Here is a 7,793-nt window from a genome sequence, read left to right as displayed (position 1 = left end):
GCTAGACCAAGTGAGGCAGCTCAGATCTTTCCAGTGGCATGGGAGGGAACCAGAGCCGGCTCAGTCCCCTGGGTCTGCCACTTGGGCAGTCCTGTGACCTACCCAGACCCTGCCCAGGAATGAGGGTTCGGGAGCTTACTACAGCATACAAGGACTTTGACTATTATAGCTCTGCAGCTTCTGAGACAGGGTCTGCAATGAGAAAAGTTCAAAGAAGAAGGCTTAGACTAAGGACAGACGTGGAGTAGCACGGGCAGTGAGTGCTTCTGGAAAGATGGGAGGTTGCTGTGCATACTTACATAGTATTAAAACAGATGACATCTTGAGGATGATTTGTTTTCCTTAGGAATGTCACACTGTCTAAACATCAAATATATCCCTCCCTCACCTTGCCTAATGTCATGTGCTCTGCTTGGTCTCAGCCTCACTCTGGCCTGATTCCTGGTTTCCAACCCCATTAGCAAACATGCATTTGTGTGTGCATGTGCACACACGCGTGCGTGCACACACTCACACACATGCTGCTGTTCTACCTTCCATACTTGGTCTCAGTGTTTCACTACCTCTCCTAATCATACCTCCTGCCTTGGGTACCTTTCTATTCACCACTGAGTGTAAAGAGACATTTTATCTTCCACAACCAGAAAATGGAAGTTCAAGCTGCATTTGGATCAGGTGGTGTTCTGCCCCTGCCCCCACTCAGCTGGAAATCATGTGAGCTTAATGCTTTCCCTTTATTTTATTATTATTATTATTATTGTATTTAATGATTATATTTATTGCATGAATCCAATGTGTTACTGAATCTAAATGAAATTAGTGAAGTGCTTTGCCTTTTAAGAGGAGGGAACTGTGGGCAGCCCTTTACTTCAGAGCAAGTCAGGGCCAAGGAAAATTAGAACCCAGACACAAAGTAATCCACTGCCACATTATCTATAAGAACAAAGAATTGAACACAATCTAGATGTCATACAATATGGGTATGGTTAAGAAAATTGTTGTATATTATCTCCAAGGAATATTATGCAGTTATTAAAAATGATCATTATGAAGACAATGCTGTGTCATAGAAAAGGCTTACAATCTAATGGTAAGTGAAAAGGCTGAATTTAAGACTGTGAATACACTGTAATTACAGCAACATAAAAAATATATACAAAAGTGGCAAAGGCCTGGGAGGCAATATGGGGAAGAAAATGAGTTGTGGTAGACTAGAATGCAGAGGTTATGGGCTTTTTCCTTTGCAAATTTCCTGTAATGTTGTTTAATGGCATTATAATACTGCTGTTGCAGTAAATAACTGCTGAGAGGGACAAGGCAAGTCTGAAGCCTTTGGCTGGCTGCAGCTGCAGCGGCCTAGACCACGACTGTCATGGAAAGAGAGGGCTTCCTCACTGTCCTTGAGTCTATCATGAGGCCAAACAGTGTACAGCAGAGTCTGTGCTAGCTCCCCATCACCTCCCCAGCCAGCCCCAGGCTCTGTGCCCTGCAGGCTGCAAGGGAGGGGTGAGCAGGCCAGACCTCTGGGCCAGGGGCAAAGAGACTGACTTCAAACACTGCTGTCACTCCTGTGCAGGGCAAGTACCAGAGGACTCTCTGCATTCCCACAGTGCTTTGGACAGTGCTATGCACACAGTAGCTCCTTGCTAATTGTCTAATCCATGGTGATTATCATGAGTCATTCCTCACTCTTCTACCAAAAAATAAAAGATTCTGGTTGACCCTCAATGTTCCCCATCTCAGTGAGTGACACCTCCCTATTCCAAAGCCCCCTACCCCGTTCAATCCATTGCTGAGTCCTGTGGATGTTGCCTCATTGGGCTTTCTCAAATCTCTTACTTCTCTCCATCCCCACTGCTACCCCAAGTCCAGGCCACCATCACCTCACACCTGAACTACAAACCCACAGGTTTCCCAGCCTCCAGCCTCAACCTCATCCCTTACACAAGTGGTCTCTAAAGTGAGGTGCTCAGTGTGACCTACTGGGATGCCTGATGAAAGAGTTGAACTTTCATTCCATGTTGTTAGGTCTTATCTCATCATTTCCCTTTATATTTAGGTGTATTATGTACGTTGTGCATTTGGTTAAGTTGTATATGTTTATAGACTGTGGGTATAAAGTTTCAAAAATGTTGCATTGATAGGGCAGGTAACCAATTTTTTATTATAAATGCCAATCGGATGTTTCTAAGATATTAATTTGATTGTATCTCTCTCTTGCTTATAACACTTCAGTGGTCTTTCACTGCCTGTAGCAGAGTCCTACATAACCCAGGAGCCTTTCATGACCTCATCCTGCTGACTGTTCCAACATTATCTCCCATCAGCCCAAGTCCCACTTCTTTTGCCTCTAGAATCAGCAAGCAGTCCAGAAGGGCTGCATTGGGCCTTTGTGAGGGCTGATCCAGAGGTGTGCGGGAGCCAGCTCCTAACAGGTCCTGACAGTCCACTGCAACAATTGCTTCCTGACAACAGATTCAGCTGATGCCAGGTTGGTAACAAGAAATGGGCTATGGTGGGATTATTTACAGCAAGCAAATTGGAAAACCCTACACATCAAAGATTTCTTTTTTCTAAAAACCTGATTTTGGAATATTCACCAGCACTGATTCCTCTTCTTGGAATGTCCTTTTCTGGGATCTTCACTGTCCCCTGCTTCAAGATTTAGTTCAACCAACATACCATGCAGGCAGCTTTCTGTCACCCCTCTTTTGCCCCTTTCTGCACTCATGCCTCTCCTCTGTACTCCTGCGAAAGCTATGAACTCCTTAGGGGCAGGGATCATGTCTGAGTCACCCTGTGTCCAGAATGCATAGAGCAGTGCCAGGTGCTGAGTGGGTGCTCAGGAAATGTTTGTTAAACTGAATGAAATTTCTTATACAGTTGAGATACTGCCTTACTCTGTAACAGAATATTTGAGCCTGGGTAATTTATAAAGAAAAGAGATTTATTTGGCTCATAGTTCTGGTAGCTGGAAAGTCCAAGATTGTGTAGCTCCATTTGGGCTCATAGTAGTGGAAGGTCCTCGGGCTGCTTCCATTCATGGCAGAAAGCGGAAAGGGAGTGGGTGTGTGCAAAGAAATCACAAGGCTAAAGAAAAAGCAAGAGAGAGAAACCAGAGAAGCCAGACTCTTTATAGCAGCCTGCTCTAGTCCCATGACAATAAGAGCTCGCTTACCCCACAGGAGGGCATTAATCTAGTCATGAGGGATCTGCCTCCATGACCCAAACACCTCTCACTAGGCCCCACCTTCCACACTGCCATACAAATTTCAGCATCAGTTTTGGAGGGGACATTCAAACCATAGCAGATACCTTCATGCCTACAGCCCCTGTGAGTTCTGGTGAGCTTGTTTGGTAGAGTCAAATCTTGGGGACAGCTAGAGCAGGAATTAGGAAGTTCTCGGTCTCTCTGAGATTAACAGCTCAGCTCTAAGACCATGTGCCCCCATCCTCCTCCCTGCCCAGGTTATCAGGCTAACAGTGTCACCAACTTTTCCCAGCTTCTCTCAGAGACACTAAAAGGCCTAGAAGTTGCTATAGGGGAATCAGTTGTCCTGCTAAAGAAATGATCACTCACTCCACATACCTGAGCAAACAGCTATTAGGAAAACAACTATGTCAGAAGGAAGGATTACAGAAATGTATTTGACTGGATTGCAAATGCAGATTTGTTTTCTTTTTGCAATAATCATTTATAACATTTATCATTTACTCAAGCAAGTTGGTACTTGAAGCAGAAATCTGAGTTATTCTAAAGATAGTACTTGAAATCCCAGGCTTCCCTGAAAGAGGAGGGGTAAAAGCCTTTCGAAAAGGAGAGCAGAGACATGTCAAATTCCTCCAACCAAAATCCAGGGAAGCAGAGAAGAAAGATGAAATCTGAGGATGATGCCTGCCCCTCTGCTCCTCAGAGCAGAACCCAGAGCCACAAACAAAAGTTCTTTCCTCATGGGGTCAGCAAAAGCCTGATTTCTGACTGGGAGGGGCAGTGGCAGAGGCAGGTGGGGTTAGCCCTTGGGTCAGGAATGAAGGTCATCTCCTTGGCAAGTTCTTGGGAAGACCCTGTACCCTCACAAAAAGCAAGGGAAGGCTGGCTCCAGAAATCCATGGGGAAGGAGCAGACATAAAAGGAAAAGAGAAAAGACAGCCTGGTGCTTCTCTGATTGATACAGGGGGAGTACTGCTGAGGCCTCCACTCCTCAGTTCAACACAGTCTAAGGCTCAAGGAGCACCAGAGAAATAGATTTTTGGTTTCTCTGGTTTTATGAGAGCTGTAGAGTCCTAAAGACCTGGGTTTTAATCCTCATGCAGCCACCCACTAGCTGGGTGATTTGGGACAAATTAACTACCCTTGCTGAGCCCCAGTTATCTCATGTGCACTGTAGGCACAGTGATATCCTTCATAGGGTGGTGAAAATTAAAGTAGATGTGATGCTTAATTTTATGTGTCAACTTGACTAGGCTATGGTGCCCAGTTGTCTGGTCAAACATCCATTTAGATGCTGTTGTGAAGGTATATTTTTGGGGGGGAGAGGTGGGTATGTAATTAACATCCATAATGAATAGACTTTGAGTAAAGCAGATTACCCTCCATAATGTGGATGGGCCTCTTCCAATCAATTGAAGGCCTTAAGAGCAAAGACTTAGGTTTCCCAAAGAAGAAAGCATTTCACTTTCTAGACTGCATCCTAAAAACCCTGCCTGGGTTTCCAACCTGCTGACCTTCCCTATAGATTTGCCAGTCCTTGCAATGGCATCATTGCATGAGCTAATTCCTTAAAATCTTTCTCTATCTCTCTTCTCTGTCTCTGTCTTTGTTTCTCTCCACATGCGTGCGTGTGCACACACGACACACACACACATCCTGTTAGCTCTGTTCCTCTAGAGAAGTCTGATTGATAGAGTAGATAATAGGTATAAAGCACCTGACATAGACCCAGGCACAGAAGTTGTACCCGAAGCATAGTAATGACCCCTACTGCCTAACAAACATCTGCACTTCTGACCATCTTTACCCTCTCACTTCATAGCTTCTGATTTTGTCTTAACTAGCCTACATTTCCTAATTATCCAGGTTAGCCAATAGGACTCCACCTTAAATTCCTTCAGTTCATTGACCAGCTTTAATTGAAGATCTATTTCTATAGATCTTAAACCTGAATGCACATTGCAATCATTTAGAGGGCTCTTTAAAATTATCAGTGCCTAAACTCTATCTCCAGATATTTTGATGGAATTGGGCTAGGATGGATCCAGGACATCCACAGATGTTAAAAGCCAGTGTTGTGAAACACTGATGCAGAGAATATGCCAAGTGTGTACCAGAAACAAAGACAAATTTGAGAAGGATGCATCTTTTCATTCAAGTACTCTACTGCCAAATAAGTACTTTTCCCCTCAGTGAAGGGGACTACTGTCACGCAGTGCCCAAATCAGCCTTGATTCTTGTCTTTTCTTTAGCCCTCAATCCAATTCGTCAGCCAATCCTGTTGACCCTGGCATAGAAACTATCATGCATCTGTTCTCTTCTCTCCAACTCCACTGTTGCTCTTAATCCAAGCTTCACTACCTCTTTCCTGGACCACTGTATTCACTTCTGTGTAGTTCTAGACCTAATCAGACAGAGAAACTACACAATGTTTTAAACAGGGAAAGTTTAGTATAAAGAACTATTAACCAGCAGTTTTGCAAGATGTAAAAGTGCTAGAGATCTACGGCACAACAAGGGGACATACTTAACACTACTGAACTGTATACTTACAATGGTTAAGATGGTAAATTTTATTTTATGTGTATTTTACCATACATTAAAAACATATGCTCAGAGAATGAAGTCAGACACAGAGGAATACTTATTCTGGAAATGTCCAGAAAAAGCTAATCTATAGAGACAAAGTATGTTAGTGGTTGTCCAGGGCTGGGGATGTGGATGAGGAGTGACTGCTAATGGGCACAAGGTTTCTTAGATTATGGTGATGGTTTTATAACTCTATAAATTTATTTAAAAATCACTGAATTGTGCACTTAAAACTGTAGATTTCATGATATGTTATATACTATAATACTATAATACTACTTTTTTTAAAAAAAGAATTGTTAACTATGACGGGGGTTGAATTTATAAGGGATTGGCTAGTAACAAGTAAAAGGAACTCTAAAAAGCATAGGAATCACAGATATAAGGAGCAGCCACTATCCCTAGAAGTGACACAGAGCGCCCCACGAGAAGCACCCTCATAATTGTAAATCAGTACAGCCATTATGAAAAACAGTATGAAGTTTCACCAAAAAATTAAAACTAGAACTACCATATGATCCGGCAATCTCATTCTATACACACACACACACACACACACACACACAATGAAACCTGTATGTCGAAAAGATATCTCCATACACTCCCATGTTTATTGCAGCACTATTCACAATAGTCAAGATGTCCTCTGATAGACAAATGGATAAAGAAAATGTGGTGTGTGTGTGTGTGTGTTTTACACTCACACACACATGTATAATACACACTGGAATACCATTTAGCCTTTAAAAAAGAATGAAATCCTGTCATTTGGAACAAAGTGGATGAATCTGGAAGACATTATGTTAAGTGAAATAAGCCAGACACAGAAAGACAAATACTGCACGATCTCACTTATATGTGGAGTCTATAAAAGTTGAACATACAGAATCAAAGAGTAGAATGGTGGTTGTTGCCAGGGACTTAGGGAGTGGGTAAGAATGGGGAGAGGTTGGCCAAAGGTACCAAGTTTCAGCTAGACAGGAGGAATAAGTTTAAGAGATACAGAATACAATGTGGTGACTATAGTTAAACGGTATTGTATACTTGAAAACTGCTAAAAGAATAGAACTTAATTTTCTCACCACACAGACATGCACAAGACATAACTATGTTAGGTGATAAATATGTTAATTAGCTTGATTCACTATGTGTGTATATATATATATATCAAAACATCGCGTTGTGTACCATAAATATATACAATTTTAAATTGTCAATTATACTTCAGTAAAGCTGTGGGTGAAGCAATGCAGCTGTAAAAGACAGTGGGGTTATTATATGCAAATAGTACCTAAAAACAAACAAAAAATCAATTGGGATCCTGTCAAAAAGACACGGAAGCTAACACAGAGGGGCTCCCGCTTATCAACAATGGGAAAAAAAATAACTAGAATAGATTTAAACAACCCCAATCCATGTGTTCATACATCACCTCTAGAGGATGTTAGGAAACCAACACATTCCATAAGGAGGTACAGGAAGTTCTTCCTTATAAAGGATTTAAGCCAATGAATATAATGGCTGTCAGGCAACTTTATCATGGATGGGTCAGACTGAACTAAACCCATGAAGCACTTTCAACATCATGCGCAAAAAAAAAGGAAAACCAGATAGCATATGTCCCTGTTTTATATAGTAGAATGAACACCTGTGGTATGTAAACGTATAAAGTACTTTGCACCAAAAAGTTTGCACCTAAATCTGGTCAAGCCTCTCTATATACCCATCCGTTTACAGTAAATTCAGGGGCAAAAAAACCATGTTAAATGACACCAAAAAATGCAACTAGCAATATCCAGACTGGAATATTCTAGAGGACAAATCACCAGGTTTATTCAACTAATAAATTTATGTAATTTATTTAGCAAGAAAAAATGAGGGTGGAGATAAAAAACCTAGAGATTAAAAATTACTTAAGGGAATATAAGACAAATGCAATATTTGGACCTTTTGGATCCTTATTGTAAAATGACATTTAGATTCAATTATTAAG

This window comes from Galeopterus variegatus, unplaced genomic scaffold, assembly GCF_000696425.1.
Source record: "Galeopterus variegatus unplaced genomic scaffold, G_variegatus-3.0.2 Scaffold2155, whole genome shotgun sequence".
NCBI lineage: Eukaryota > Metazoa > Chordata > Mammalia > Dermoptera > Cynocephalidae > Galeopterus > Galeopterus variegatus.
The sequence above is the reverse complement of the archived record's forward strand: the minus strand, read 5'-3'. Positions refer to the sequence as shown.